Genomic DNA, 16,718 nt, shown 5'->3' with positions numbered 1-16,718 from the left:
ACACACTGCCCTTACCCACCTGGACAAAAATAATGCATATGTGAGGATGCTGTTCATTGACTATAGCAGCTCGGCCTTCAATACCATAGTGCCCTATAAGCTCATTAAAAAGCTCACGGCCCTGGGTCTGAAATCCTCCCTATGCAACTGGGTCCTCGACTTCCCGACGTGCCTCCCCCAGACGGTGAAGATATGCAACATTACCTCCCCACACTAATCCTCAACATGGGGGAAAATCTGAATCCTGACAACGTGGTTGTGTATGAACGGTCAAATCTGATTTATTTGCCTTCAAGTGATTTTTAGACCGTTATTTGGCATATCTTGTTGCTTGCTAGCTACTCTGTTGACAGTTTGACAAGAAGCTAACTGGCTTGTTAATTGCTAACTAGTTTGTTAGTCGTTCACAAACAAATTAGTGAGTGTGCTAGAAAGCTAAACAGCTACCTAGCTAGCTAGTTGACTGTGGTGGCTAGCTAAAAATGACTTGTTTTGAAAGTTAGATCATCTTGTCCTTTGAGGCTTGATTGGGAACATTCAAAACAACTGGGAAACATCCATGCCAGGCATTGTTGTCTCCTTAACTTGCTACATAACTTCTACATGATAGGAAGCATGAGCACCAACACCAATCATCCTAAACCACTGATAACACACCTGGCATTACTATGACAACTTGCGTAGCCATGTCAGCAAAGGACTGCTTTCTGAACACACACAAATAGGATTTTGTCACTTGTAACTTGATGTTCATATAGTCAGTATTTCAAAACAGATTTGGAAAAAAACTGATTTGAGCAGTATTAAGGCCTGCACTGTGAACAAAACTTTAGAGGTTTCATAATGCTAGTACCTAAACCAAAGTACATCATTTTAAGATTGTTCTATACATCCGTTGCGGTCTCTATAAGCTTCAATATGAGGTGCTAAACCTATCATGAAGGTACATCCTTGAAGCTGTGTGGGCTAGTATACTGTAGTCAAAATGTTTGCCTTGGGATAAGTAGAGCCAATGGCCATTGGATAAGTTGAGAGAAAGATCCTACACAGTCATGGTGGGTGAGAAAAAAAGGAAGAGATGAAGAGGAGAGATGGAGGGGGAGGCTGAAGGACGAGAGGAAGAGAAAGAGTGTCCAGTCAGCTTTGGGTGTGTGTGATGATGATGATGGCTAATCTCTCACATGACACCAGCAGGTTGAGCATCTCTCTCTCTCTCTCTCTCTCTCGGTCTCGACAAAGCATGGGTCCATCATGGCTCCAACATAGCTGTGTCATGTGTTACAGCTAAGCCGCATGTCATGTAAGTGTGAGACCATTGTTGACCTTTGTCACATGTCTCTTCATCCACTCAAGAGCCATCACTCTCCACAACTATCGAGCGTGTCTGTCTGAATCACTTACTCTGTGTGTGTGGCAAACAAACAAGCGAAATGTCAGTATATATACGAAGTGGAGTCGCAATTCAACGGCTCAGATATGAGATGTAAGTAGTAGGGTTTACAGACAAGCACGGACAACAAAAGGAAAACCAGCCACGTCACGGACACCAACATCTTGCTTCCAGACAAACTAAACACCTTCTATGTCAGCTTTGAGGATAATACAGTGCCACCGACGCGGCCCGCTAACAAGGGCTTTGGGCTCTCCTTCTCTGCGGCCGATGTAAGATATTTAAACATAAACCCCCGCATCACCATGCACCTCCCAAATTGTGTAACAATGTGGAAAGCTCCGTATAGCTCCACATTGACATGATGTATTGACGGTAGGTGGGGGTGGGAGGTCCTGTATAAAGACAAACTAACTTACTTGACAACTTCCTACACAACAGCTCTGCTCCACGAAGTGCAAGAAGTATGAATGCCCTAACTGAGTTTGGGAAACCCTATCTTACAGGACAGTTATGAGCAGGGGTCAGTGGCATGTATTCATGGATGCCAAGGGAAGCCAGGCTTCCCCAAAAAAATTACCAAGAAAAAAAGACAAAATAATGTATCGTTCTTCGCCTTGTATTTCATAATTTTCCTTCAATTTGCAAGAGGCTGAATGATTCTCACTAGAGAAAGCATCCGAGTGAATGAAACAGCCACCTCTTTCTCAGTATGTGTATGCGATCTTATGCTGTCTGGTCATAAAGAGTATGACATCGTTGCCACCTCTAGCATTGAATGCAAGGGAAGCCAGTGAGCATTTGTCTTTCTTGATAATGTATATTTTTTAAAGCTAATCGGCGTTGAGCTAATCTGAGTGAGCGCAACTGTGAATGGTCCTGACGCACCCAAAAAAAAACGTGTCATGGGAAGCCTGTTTGGATTTGGCTTCACACCAATCACATCACATCAAAAGGAGAACATCATTTAGATTAAAAAATGTCATTGTTGCATCTCGTTGTGTTGTTGTACTCCGGTGGCTAGCTTGTTAGCTAAAATCATCCCTACCTGTATTGGCCATGTAAGACATTTAAACATAGACCCTCGCAAGGCTGCCGGCCCAGATGGCATCCCTAGCCGCGTTGTGCAGACCAGCTGGCTGGTGTGTTTACGGACATATTCGATCTCTCCCTATCCCAGTCTGCTGTCCCCACATGCTTCAAGTTGGCCACCATTGTTCCTGTACCCAACAGGGCAAAGGTAACTGAACTAAATGACTATCGCCCGTAGCACTCACTACATGTCATCATGAAGTGCTTTGAGAGACTAGTCAAGGATCATATCACCTCCACCTTACCTGTCACCCACTTCAATTTGCTTACCGCCCCAACAGGTCCACTGACGATGCTATCGTCATCACACTGCAGTACCTATGTAAGATTGCTATTCATTGGCTACAGCTCAGCATTCAACACCATAATACCCTCCAAGCGTATTATTGAGCTTGAGGCCCTGGGTCTCAACCCCACCCTGTGCAATTGGGTCCTAGACTTTCTGACAGGTTGTGAAGGTAGGAAACAACATCTCCACTTCGCTGATCCTCAACACAATGGTGCGTGCTTAGCCCCTTCTGTACTCCTTATTCACCCATGACTGCATGGCCATGCACGCCTCCAACTCAATCATCAAGTTTGCAGACGACACAACAGTAGTAGGCTTGATTTCCAACAACGATGAGACAGCCTACAGGGAGGAGGTGAGGGCACGCAGAGTGTGGTGTCAGGAAAATAACCTCTCACTCAACGTCAACAAATCAAAGGAGATGATCAGAAAACAGCAGAGGGAGCACCCCCCCCCCCCTATCCACATCAATGGGACAGCAGTGGAGAAGGTGGAAAGTTTTAAGTTCCTCGGCATACACATCACTGACAAACTGAAATGGTCCACCCACACAGACAGTGTGGTGAAGAAGGCGCAACAGCGGCTCTTCAACCTCAGGAAGCTGAAGAAATTTGGGCTGTCACCTAAATCCCTCACACACTTTTACAGATGCACAATTGAGAGCATTTTGTCGGGCTGTATCACCGCCTGGTATGGCAACTGCACCGCCCACAACCACAAGGCTCTCCAGAGGGTGGTGCGGTCTGCACAACGCATCACCGGGGGCAAACTACCTGCCCTGCAGGACACCTACATCACCCGATGTCACAGGAAGGCCAAAAAGATCATCAAGGACAACAACCACCCGAGCCACTGCCTGTTCACTCTACTACCATCCAAAAGGCGAGGTCAGTACAGGTGAATCAAAGCTGGGACCGAGAGACTGAAAAACAGCTTCTATGTCTAGGCCATCCGACTGTTAAACAGCCATCACTAATACAGAGAGGCTGCTGCCTACATACAGACTTGAAATCATTGACCACTTTAATAAATGGATTACTAGTCACTTTAATAATGCTACTTTAATAATATATTGCATTACTTATCTCATATGTAAACTCAGCAAAAAAAGAAAAGTCCTCTCACTGTCAACTGCGTTTATTTTCAGCAAACTTAACATGTGTAAATATTTGTATTAACATAACTAGATACAACAGCTGAGACATAAACTGAACAAGTTCCACAGACATGTGACTATCAGAAGTAGAATAATGGGTCCCTGAACAAAGGGGGTGGGGGTCAAAATCAAATGTAACAGTCATTATCCGGTATGGCCACCAGCTGCATTAAGTACTGCAGTGCATCTCCTCCTCGTGGACTGCACCAGATTTGCCAGTTCTTGCTGTGAGATGTTACCCCACTCTTCCACCAAGGAACCTGCAAGTTCCCGGACGTTTCTGGGGGGAATGGCCCAAGCCCTCACCCTCCAATCCAACAGGCCTCAGACGTGCTCAATGGGATTGAGATCTGGGCTCCTCGCTGGCCATGGCAGAACACTGACATTCCTGTCTTGCAGGAAATCATGCACAGAACGAGCAGTATAGCTGGTGGCATTGTCATGCTGGAGGGTCATGTCAGGATGAGCAAACAGGAAGGGTACCACATGAGGGAGGAGGGTGTCTTCCCTGTAACACACAGCGTTGAGATTGCCTGTAATGACAAGGAGCTCAGTCCGATGATGCTGTGACACACCGCCCCAGACCATGATGGACCCTCCACCTCCAAATCGATCCCGCTCCAGAGTACAGGCCTCAGTTTAACGTTCATTCCTTCGGTGAATAATGTGAATCTGACCATCACCCCTGGTTTCTTTTTTTGCTGAGTTTATATACTGTATTTTATACCATCTATTACATCTTGCATATGCCGCTCTTTCATTGCTCATCCAAATATGTATATGTACTGTATATATTTATATTCCGTTCCTTTACTTAGATTTGTGTGTACTAGGTAGTTGTTGTGGAATTGTTAGATTACATGTTAGATATTGCTGCACTGTCAGAATTAGAAGCACAAACATTTCGCTACACTTGCAATAACATCTGCTAACCATGTGTATGTGACCAATAAATATTGATTTGGATTGATTTGTGTGTCCATAACTGCTACTACAGTAGAATATGGCTGGCTGCCCGGAAGTAGAGGAGTTAAAAGCATGACCAAAGAAGTGTACTGTACCTCTCCACCATATTCCCTTCATGTCAAACTGGGAGACGCATACCTTTAAACAACAGTAATCCAAATGGAACGTTTGAGTGTAACACTTTGAGAAAGTTGGAAGAGCTCCCTGTCTCGTGTGTGCTTGTGTGTGTGTGTGTGTGTGTGTGTGTGTGTGTGTGTGTGTGTGTGTGTGTGTGTGTGTGTGTGTGTGTGTGTGTGTGTGTGTGTGTGTGTGTGTGTGTGTGTGTGTGTGTGTGTGTGTGGCTTCAAAATGATCAGGTATGACGGCTGGCCAGCCATAGTACCATCAGCCTGTTACCGTGACAATTGGAGGTGATCCCTGTCCCCTCTTAGTGTCAGGCCGATTGACAGCCATCTCTTGGCAACAGCCAGAGTGGACAGAGTGTGTGTGCACACGTGTGTGTGTGTGTGTGTGTGTGTGTGTGTGTGTGTGTGTGTGTGTGTGTGTGTGTGTGTGTGTGTGTGTGTGTGTGTGTGTGTGTGTGTGTGTGTGTGTGTGTGTGTGTGTGCGTGCGTGCGTGCATGCATGCATGCGTCTCAGTTGCAGGACTGTAGTAGGGGTCGACAGGCAGCCAGGTTACCCGCTATACAACTCCGTTTTCAACGTCCATCCACGTGGAAACCAGCCATTAGGGGCAACATTGGGAGCTGTTCCTTTCAACTAGGTTTCAGGTTGACTAGGGTGTTGTGAATGGGCATAAGCATCTGTCTCTGATTCCAATGGCTGCATGTTCAAATCCAGCGATAGACATTATTTTATATATTTTTGTTTTAAGCCTATCCCAAACCTTAACCCTTACCTCAACCATTCATTTGAGAAACATGGATGAACATCTAATTCTGACGTGAGACTGTGAGAGCTAGTTGCAACAGGTCACAGTGAGTAGACTGATCTGAAGGGACGGCCATTCAGCTGGCCGCACACACACACACACACACACACACACACACACACACACACACACACACAGACACACAGACACACACACACACACACACACACACACACACACACACACACACACACACACACACACACACACACACACACACACACACACACACACACACACACACACACACACACACACACACACACACACACAGTCAAGCAGGCAAGTGTCTGTCTGTCAGGCAGGAAGGAGAGGATGTGGGGAGGGAGGACGGGCCGGACTGCCAGTCCAATTCCTGTGTCTGAGGAAGAGCATTAAAACCACGACAATGTCACAGCCTATCACCTTCACTACTGTCACCTGACAGAGAGAGGAAAGAGAGAGAGAGAGAGATGGAGAACCCTTACCTTACCCTTTACACTGCCACTGTCCTCTCCTCTCTTCCTTTTTGTCTTCCTATTTACACTTCTCCCCTCCTCCGTTTTCCTCTGCTTTCCTCTCCTCCTGTCCTCCTTCAATCCTCTCCCCCTCCTCTCCTCTTCTCCCTCTGTCCATGCCAGCTCATTGATCTCTGTCAGTATTGAATGTCAAGACCCGTTTAAACCTGGTTCTAACATGCATCCATTGTCCTGATCTTGTCCACATTCTAATTGTGCCTACATTTCCAGAGAGGTGTAAACGATTAAAAGACGCATTGCAGTCTGATAGTGATCGGATCTTCCTGACCACATCCGGAGGTAGTTAGGCATGCATTATGTCAACTGGAGTAGCGGGGGGACACGAGCTCTGGGGGCCCATGCACCCACATCTCACATATGGCTAAATTGTATTACTTTTTCTGTATGAAAAATTTTGACAGTAAACCCTGCTTTTTAAACTCTGACTTTGCGGTGAGTCCAGAGAAACTGTGCTATGCCAGTGATTGTTTCTGGATATCTTTCAAATATTTGTGTAGACATATTTCTGAAAATGTGGGCACAATCCGAATTCAAACAAGATCAAGACAAAGGACGCATGTTAGCACCAGATATAAACAAGGCTTCAGAGACACGTTCAATGATGCTTTTCACTTCCCATTAATAATTCACACTGGCTGAATCATCAATAATAATTCTCACAGAGCAATCATTCAGCTTTACCACTACTCTGTCCCCCCTCTCTCTCTCTCTCTCTCTCTCTCTCTCTCTCTCTCTCTCTCTCTATCTCTCTCATCTTCCTGCCACATGCCCTTGTTAGATTCTCATTTTATTTATTCTTCTTCTTTTTGTCTTTCCTCCTTTTACATCTTCTATTTTTCCACTCCTCACCTCAACCAAATTCATATCCTGTCCAATCTGAACCAGAAGCATCAGTAGCACCAAGTACTACATGTTATTTTCAATCACAGTATGGACCTTGATCATTTCTTGTATTGTGGCATTCTTCCTGTGAGGATTGGAGACAGTAGACTCCACGGACAAAATTAAGGTTCTGTACGTTTTGTAATGGCAATCCCAAAAAAATTTCCATGATCTTTTCTCTTTGAGATCATAACTCAAGCCTTGTCGATTTCTCTTTAAAAAAAAATCTTTAAAAAAAATGAATGAGCTCATTGTCACTGTTCAGCTCAAAGTTCAATACATCTTTACCCTAATAGACATGATAGAGAGGAAGATGAGGAAGATAGCGATCGAGCGACAGAGCTGCTCTTAATGTAAATGTAAAACTCTCCAGTGGGTCCATGCCAAGTGTAAGTGGTTGAGTGATATTGGCAAAGGGAGAGAAGAGTGGATGGAGAGAGGGAGGGAGAGAAAGCGTCAGATTTAGGCATTTTCCTTAATGCTGCTAAAAGCTTATTGATATTTAGATTTTTGTTCTGTGACGGCAGGTGCTGAGGCAGCTCCTTTTCACCTCTGTCTTTTATGGGTGAATAATGTGGATCTCATCCCATCCTGTCCGCACTCGGAAATCCGTCCGGATAACTGTCCCATGGGAATGCCTTCCGTAGTAATATGTAGTCTGTATGTGAGCTGAGAGCGATTCAAGCTGGATCATTTTGGGTCCGTCAGTTTGAAATCTCACAATACTTTTAGTCTCTCGTGGACAGATTCTCGTGCAGATGGGAAACGGTTTCCACTAGATTCCACAGCCACAAAGTCAAAATAGTCTGTATCGTAAAAATTCAGTCAAGGCAGCAGTCTTTCTCCTCGTGAAAAATGTCTGTGAGGAATCAGAATAAGAGATCCAGTGTGAACTGTGAAAGATGCCTGAGAGTGCTGGCTGAGATGTTATAGACAGCTGTGAAGGAATGGTTTCACCCTCATAAAGGCACTGGTCTGTCCCTCTCACTTAGTGGACAGAGTCTAATTACTGTACAAATTTCTACCAGAGAACTTTAACCCATCTTTAAAAAAAAAAAAAGCCAGACCACACAATATAACCTATACAGCCCTCTGATATTATAACTAGATTCATAATAAATATATCATATAGGATAATATAATTGAACATAAGAGTATAATGCAGCGTTGGCTGTAACTTTTTGTAATGTTCTGTAATGTTGTGTCACCTACCTCCGCTCCTGCTCCCTTTTGACCCTGAGGTAATTGATGGCCAGTTCAGACATCTCATTTCAATTCAATGCAAGGCGCTTTATTGGCATGGGAAACATATGTTAACACTGCCAAAGCAAGTGAAGTAGATAATATACAAAGTCAAATAAACAATAAAAATCCCTCCCTCCCTCACTCCCTCACTCTTACGACAGACTAGCTGAGAGCTCTATCTCTGTACAGTAAATAAATATTAGGACCCCTGCATCTCATTAACCACAGGAAGCTAATCAGCGCAGACCTACTCTCCTTCTCTCCTTCTCTCCACTGCCTCGCCTCCCTCTCTCCCTCCTCCTCTCCTCCTCTCCACTGCCTCGCCTCCCTCTCTCCCTCCTCCTCTCCTTCTCTCCACTGCCTCGCCTCCCTCCCCTCCTCCCTCTCTCCCTCCTCCTCTCCTCTCTCCACTGCCTCGCCTCCCTCCCCTCCTCCCTCTCTCCCTCCTCCTCTCCTTCTCTCCACTGCCTCGCCTCCCTCCCCTCCTCCCTCCTCCTCTCCTCCTCTCTCCTCTCTCCACTGCCTCGCCTCCCCCCCTCCCCTCCCTCCTCCCTCCTCCTCTCTCCTCTCTCCACTGCCTCGCCTCACTCCCCCTCCTCCCTCCTCCTCTCCTTCTCTCCACTGCCTCGCCTCCCTCTCCTCCTCCCTCTCTCCCTCCTCCTCTCCTCTCTCCACTGCCTCGCCTCCCTCTCCTCCTCCCTCTCTCCCTCCTCCTCTCCTCTCTCCACTGCCTCGCCTCCCTCTCCTCCTCCCTCCTCCTCTCCTCCTCCCTCTCTCCCTCCTCCTCTCCTTCTCTCCACTGCCTCGCCTCCCTCTCCTCTTCCCTCTCTCCCTCCTCCTCTCCTCTCTCCACTGCCTCGCCTCCCTCCCCTCTCTCCCTCCTCCTCTCCTCTCTCCACTGCCTCGCCTCCCCCCCCCTCTCTCCCTCTCTCCCTCCTCCTCTCCTTCTCTCCACTGCCTCGCCTCCCTCTCCACCTCCCTCTCTCCCTCCTCCTCTCCTCTCTCCACTGCCTCGCCTCCCTCCCCTCCTCCCTCTCTCCCTCCTCCTCTCCTTCTCTCCACTGCCTCGCCTCCCCCCTCTCTCCCTCCTCCTCTCCTCTCCTTCTCTCCACTGCCTCGCCTCCCTCTCCTCCCTCCCTCTCTCCCTCCTCCCTCTCCTCTCTCCACTGCCTCGCCTCCCTCCCCTCCTCCCTCTCTCCCTCCTCCTCTCCTTCTCTCCACTGCCTCGCCTCCCTCCCCTATCTCCCTCCTCCTCTCCTTCTCTCCACTGCCTCGCCTCCCTCCCCTCCTCCCTCTCTCCCTCCTCCTCTCCTCTCTCCACTGCCTCGCCTCCCTCCCCTCCTCCCTCTCTCCCTCCTCCTCTCCTCTCTCCACTGCCTCGCCTCCCTCCCCTCTCTCCCTCTCTCCCTCCTCCTCTCCTCTCTCCACTGCCTCGCCTCCCTCCCCTCTCTCCCTCTCTCCCTCCTCCTCTCCTCTCTCCACTGCCTCGCCTCCCTCCCCTCCTCCCTCTCTCCCTCCTCCTCTCCTCCCCATCTCCTTCTTTTCTCCTCCTCCTCTCCTCCCCCTATCTTCCTCCCCTCGCTCCCATCCCATGGTAGCTTTAATTGAAGCTGCTCGCTAACAAACCGCTCAGGGATCAATCGCTGTTTTCCCAATATCTCCCCAGAGGCTCTACGGAATATCAGGAAGTACGTACGGCAACCTCCGTTTTCACATTGATTTGCAATGATTTACTATAGACAATATATAATGGTGTCGTAACAGAGCACTTAAAAAGAAAAAAGGATTCCTCCAAATGCCCCAGTATTGCTGAGGTGACAGAGAGACGTGGAGTTAATGTCCAATAGACTAGTGTGGAGACAACCATCTTCCTCTCACTGGTAAAGGGCATAATCAGGGCAAATGTTTTTTTCCTGTGCGAAGTCTTACAGTGTCACAGAGTTAGTTTGAACAATATTTAACTATGAGCCTTTAATATCAAAGATACACAATTCATTATCATAGAAGAAAACAGACAATGGAAGATTAGTTTGATTTGAGATGAGTTAAGAGGAAATGGTTTGTGACGATGCTTTCACGCTGATTTGCACATTTTAAAAAGCTTTATCTGAAACCACCTAAAGCACAGTGAAAGGGGTTGTGTTTAATCCGCTCTGTTTAAACTGAAATACAATACATCTGTCTTTGTTTCAACGATATATGTTTTTATACAGAATTCAAATCTATTGTCACTTGTCATACACTTTCAAAATCTAGATTAACCTTTGGGCTATGTAGAGATTGTTGCTTGTACTACAGTAGTAGTTCTCTGCTTCTGGGTGGCTGACTACCGGGTGAACTCAGCTGTGAGGGTCAAGCAGAGGTTATAGCCAGGTGCTTTCCACGGTCCTGATCATTGACCTCTCGACGTCTCTGGTGGTGTCCATGATACTATTCCCTCTAGTTCAGGGGTAGGCAAACTTTTTGGCTCGAGAGCCACATTGGGATTTTAAAATGCAACGGAGACCTGCTTTATTTGGGGGACCAATTATTTGTTCAAATCAATTTGTGGGGGCCTCCCAAGGGGTGCAGCGGTCTACGGCACTGCATAGCAGTGCTTTAGGCATCACTACAGACCCGGGTTCGATCCCAGGCTGTGTCACAGCTTGCCGTGACTGGGCGCACAATTGTCCCAGCTTCGTTCGGGTTAGGAGAGGGTTTGGCAGGCCGAGATTTCTTTGTCCCATCGCGCTGTAGCGACTCCTGTGGCTGCCCGGGCGCAATATGCGCTGACATGGTAGCCAGGTGTACAGTGTTTCCTCCGACACGTTGGTGCAGCTGGCTTCAGGGTTAAGCGGGCATTGTGTCAAGAAGTAGTGCGGCTTGGCTGGGTCATGTTTTGGAGGACGCACAACTCTCGACCTTTGCCTCTCCTGAGTCCGTACGGGAGTTTCAGCAATGGGACAAGACTGTAACTACCAATTGGATACCATAAAATTAGGGAGAAAAAAGGTTTTAAAAAATATATATATTATTTTTTACTTTTTTTAATGTCTTGTGGGTCAGATTCAAGTGCCTGGCTCTGTACTTTGCTCTAGTTCTCTGGTAGTGCTGAACGGACAGCAACATTCTCCCTTCCACGGTCTGTCCCTCTTCTACACCAGCTCTAAGGCTTACTGACTGTTACTGCTTCAGTACTATGTTACCAATCTTTATTATTATTATTATTATTATTTATTATTATTATTTACCTTTCTACCCAGGTTGACTGACTGATTAGACTCTAAACATAGGTGATTCTTCACAGACATTTTTCACTACGAGAAAGACTTCTGTACTTACTGAATTTTAATGAAACAGACTATTTTGACTTTGTGGCTGTGGAATCTAGTGGAAACCATTTATCATCTGCACGAGAATCTGTCCACGAGAGATTAAAAGTACTGGAAATTAAATATTTTCCAAACACAGTCAAATGAAGTTAACTTATTGATTAGAGCAGAGGTGTACTACCCTCGTGCCCTTGTTTTTCTGTATACTTTAGGCACTAAGACTGTAGATATTCAAATGCATCAAGCTGTTGTACAAGTCAGAATACACTTTAATGATTGACTACTATGTCGCTCCTTTATTGAAAGCAGTCGTTAACCAAGCAACATTGTTCATGTCATGATAAACTGAAAAAATTGTTAAGGATGAAACTGGTAAGGTTCAGCAACAGATTTGTAATCACAGTTTGGTGCTGTATGAATACTCTAGCATAAATGTTCAGTAGTCGAGTTATTGTTTAGTTCCCTTTGAAGATGCTGCATTCTTAGCTATCCCTGACTTCACCCCGTCAGTGTTGTTAGTAGGGCCTGCCATATTTCCATGACCCCTGGATTATCGATCTGCCCCGCCTCCCCTCGCCCTCCAGACAGTGGCATAGCATATCTTGCCAGAGACTCACTGAAGCCCACAGGTAAGGGATATTCAACACCTAACCTAAGAGGACACACTCACCTGTGTGTCTTTGTGTGTATGGGTGGGCTATGTGTCTTCATGTGTGTATTCAATGTACCCTTGCCCTATACTTGTAACATATTTGATACCATGTGAAGGAGGATAAGAATTAAGTGTATGTGCATGATTTTAGATTAGTGTGTGTTAATGGATGTGCATGACATTTCTGTGTGTGTGTGTGTATACCGTATGAGGGGGGGGGGGACTGTAATGGATATCTAACAGAACAGCATGGGCTCACCTGAGGAGGCTGGTGCTGCCTTTCACTTCCTGTCTTTATTGACAGACAGCTGTTTCCTGTTCCAGGTGGAAGTGGCCAATCAGCATACAGCAGGCCACCCAGTCAGGGTGAAACCAGAGAGAGGGTTTGCTCTGCCACGCACGGGTTGTGTCGGCACAAAATCAGCCTCTGGATAAATTATGAATGAGAGCAGTGATGGAGGGGATAGGGGGAGGAGGACAAGAGGTAGGGAGAGAGGGAATGGGAGGGGGAGAGAGAGAGAGAGAGAGAGAGAGAGTGAAGGGGAGAGAGAGAGCGAGACAGAGGGAGAAAAGTAAGAAGTGATTAGGATTGCGACGGCGACCGTATTACCGCCACACCAGTGGTCGCGAGTCATGACCGCAGTCAAATTCCACTTGACCATTTAGTCGTGGTAACTAGGCTTCTCCAAAACTGCGTTCTGATGCCACTGCTGGTCATTAGTAGCCCTACCAAACTTGCTAACTGCCAGTCGCTAATGGCCTGGTACTCAGTGCTCTATTGTCACTCTGACATCAATGCAAATAAATAAAAAATGAAATCAAACACTTCGTGAGATCCCAGGAGCTCATGTTGCGCAACGTTTCTATAGGCTATAACATATTCTTTTTACCGTGCTTCTATTCCGACAGGTGCATGATAATGGTCCATTCTAAATCAAAAGTAATTTCAAACATATAGTATATTATTTTATATTTGTAAAGTCCAGATTTAATTAAGATTAGTTTGATGGGTGACAATATTATCACTTGTGAATGATGCCCAGCGTGTGCAGTCTAAGGCAAGAAACAGCACATGCCTTTTGCTAATCAAACTTTTCGAATCATAGTCGAACACATCATGTAGCCTAGCCCAATGGATCCCAACCAGGCTCGTGGTCAAGGAAGACAGAAGGGTCAGGCAGGCGGGTACAAAGTCCAGCAACGGGCAAGGGTCAAAACCGGGAGGAATAGAAAAAGGAGAATGCAAAAAGCAGGAGAACGGGAAAAACGCTGGTTGACTTGGAAACATACAAGACGAACTGGCACAGACAGAGACAGGAAACACAGGGATAAATACACTGGGGAAAATAAATGACGGCTGGAGGGGGTGGAGACAATCACAAGGACAGGTGAAACAGATCAGGGTGTGTCACTAGGACTCCTGGGGGCACTTGTCCTATCCACAGGGGGTACTTGAGAAGACTCACGAGGCCATAGGCTTCCTGGTAAAATGCACATGAGGGGGTACTTCAGGGGTACTCCGGGCAGAGCAAAATTCAGTTAGTGGTACAGTAACTGAAAAGGGTTGGGAACCACTGGCCTATCAGACAGGCCTATATGTTTTATTACAGTTTGTATCACAACTAGTGTGGCCAAATAACTCAACGCAGACTATAGCCTAGGCCTAGGACCCACGGAATGCGGTTGGAGAGCACAGAGCCTACAGAGCCTAGTAAACACGTGTTCTTATAAGCCCAGTCATAGTGCAATCGCATTTGAAAACAGTGTGTTGTTTTGCTGCTAATGATTCTCTGTGGCTAAATCATGCTTAGTGGCCTATTTTGAAAACAGTTGTATGAAAGGCATGACCTCGGCTCTGTTTGTTGCACCGGCTGCACACACTTCATCAGTCTCTTATTCACAATTTGACAAGCACTTGATGACATTCTCACCCATCAGACAATTCCTAATTGAATCTGGTCTTTACATATAGCCTACTAATATGTGTGGAATTCTTTATTATTTAGAATGGCCCACAAATAAAACATGCCATCCATAGCCTACACTCAAATAGCGAATGGAGGTTATGTGCGGTTAGGTTGTTAATGTGCAAACATAGGTGGCATGTCCATAAGGCTAGGGGAAGCTAAGCTTTCCCGAAAGTATATTGAATTAAATTGCAAAAATCATATACCCTAATTAGCCTACCCCTATCCATACAGAAATAAATGAAATAATTAAAATGATCATTCGTCGCATCATGCAGCCTTAGAATGTATTTAAAATCTAAACATACAGTGTATCCTAACATTTGTATCACAATGAAAGTTGTATAAATAAGTGGTTTATTAATAGACACTCAAAACAGAACAGCCACATGTGCTCACTCCCTCGGAAATAGTTTGGGGAAAATATCCTTTCTATTTTATTCAGCTATGTTCAATTGTATTCTTCATAGAAGAACCCCATGTTCTTCAAAGAACACAGCCAAAAGGGTCACTCAGTTAGTTTATTACTGATGCTGGGTTATTGAGCTATGATCTCCTGGGTAAAAACAGCAGACCGGAGGTGTGGCTTAGTAGGGCATGACTTTCAGAGTTATTTTTGGCCACCTGTGACAGTAAATGTCATTCTGGTTCATCTGGTTCATCTGTATGTTGAGCACTAATGCTTTTGCAGATATTGTGAGTCTTACCCAAGACTCTCCTCAAGTGCCTATGCATGTCCCAATGTTGGGAGAGTTACCACTTTGCTGTCAAAACAGTCGAAATAATTTTCTCATTAAATTTGATGATATTTGAAGGAAACAAGATCAAAGTATGATGACCAAAGTATGAAAAATGACTTTTGCTTCTACATTGATTGTCACGCCCTGGTCGAAATATATTAAGTTTATTCTTCATTTATTTGGTCAGGCCAGGTTGTGACTTGGGTTTTTGTGGTGTGTTTTTGTCTTGGGGTTTTGTGGGATGTCTAGCGTTAGTCTATGGCTGCCTGAGGCGGTTCTCAATCAGAGTCAGGTGATTATCGTTGTCTCTGATTGGGAACCATATTTAGGCAGCCATATTCTTTGTGTGTTTCGTGGGTGATTGTCCTGAGTATCCTTGTTCCTGTCTCTGTGTTAGTTTACACAAGTATAGGCTGTTTCGGTTTTCGTTACGTTCATTACGTTCTTTGTTTTGTAGTATTTGTATTTAATTCGTGTTTACGTTTGTTCATTAACTTCTTGAAACTCCCCATCCTGGATCCGGGTTTGTGACTAAAGCCTCAGGCTCATTAGCATAACGCAACGTTAACGATTTCTGAAAATCGCAAATAAAATGAAAATAATGCGTCTGCTCTCAAGCTTAGCCTTTTCTTAACAACACTGTCATCTCAGATTTTCAAAATATGCTTTTGAACCATAGAAATTGACTAATTTGTGTAAGAGTATGCAAAGCTAGCATAGCATTTTGAGTAGCATTTAGCACGCAACATTTTCACAAAAACCAGATAACCAAATAAATAAAATCATTTACCTTTGAAGAGCTTCTGATGTTTTCAATGAGGAGACTCTCAGTTACATACCAAATGCGCAGTTTTTCCTGAAAGCGTCTGTGTGTAGGAGAAATCGTTCCGTTTTCTACATTGCGTCTGGCTACCGAAACGAACCGAAAATTCAGTCACCTACAACGTAAAACTTTTTCCGGATTAACTACATAATATCGACCGAAACATGGCAAACGTTGTTTGGAATCAATCCTCAAGGTGTTTTTTCACATATCTCTTCATTGATATGCAGTTCGTGGAAGCTTGCTTTCCTCTCTGTATCCCATGGAAAAATACTGGCAGGTGACTTTGCGCACCAATTTCGGCGCAGGACACCGGGCGGACACCTGGTAAATGTGGTCTCTTATGGTCAATCTTCCAATGATCTGCCTACAAATACGTCACAATGCTGCAGACACCTTGGGGAAACGACAGAAAGGGCAGGCTCATTCCTCTCGCATTCACAGCCATATAAGGAGACAATGGAAAACAGAGCCTCAAAAATCCTTGTCATTTCCTGGATGCCATCTCATCTTGGTTTTGCCTGAAGCTCACGTTCTAGGGCACGCACAGAGAATATATCGGTATTTCTGGACACGTCAGAGTGTTTTCTTTCGAATGCTATCAATTATATGCATAGTCGAGCATCTTTTTGTGACAAAATATCTTGTTTAAAACGGGAACGTTTTTCATCCAAAAATGAAATAGCGCCCCCATAGATGTAAGAGGTTAAACATGGATCGCAATCTACACGCTGCATTTTGGTCTGACTATCTTTC

Source organism: Oncorhynchus masou, chromosome 15, assembly GCF_036934945.1.
Source record: "Oncorhynchus masou masou isolate Uvic2021 chromosome 15, UVic_Omas_1.1, whole genome shotgun sequence".
In the NCBI taxonomy this organism is placed as follows: domain Eukaryota; kingdom Metazoa; phylum Chordata; class Actinopteri; order Salmoniformes; family Salmonidae; genus Oncorhynchus; species Oncorhynchus masou.
The sequence above is the reverse complement of the archived record's forward strand: the minus strand, read 5'-3'. Positions refer to the sequence as shown.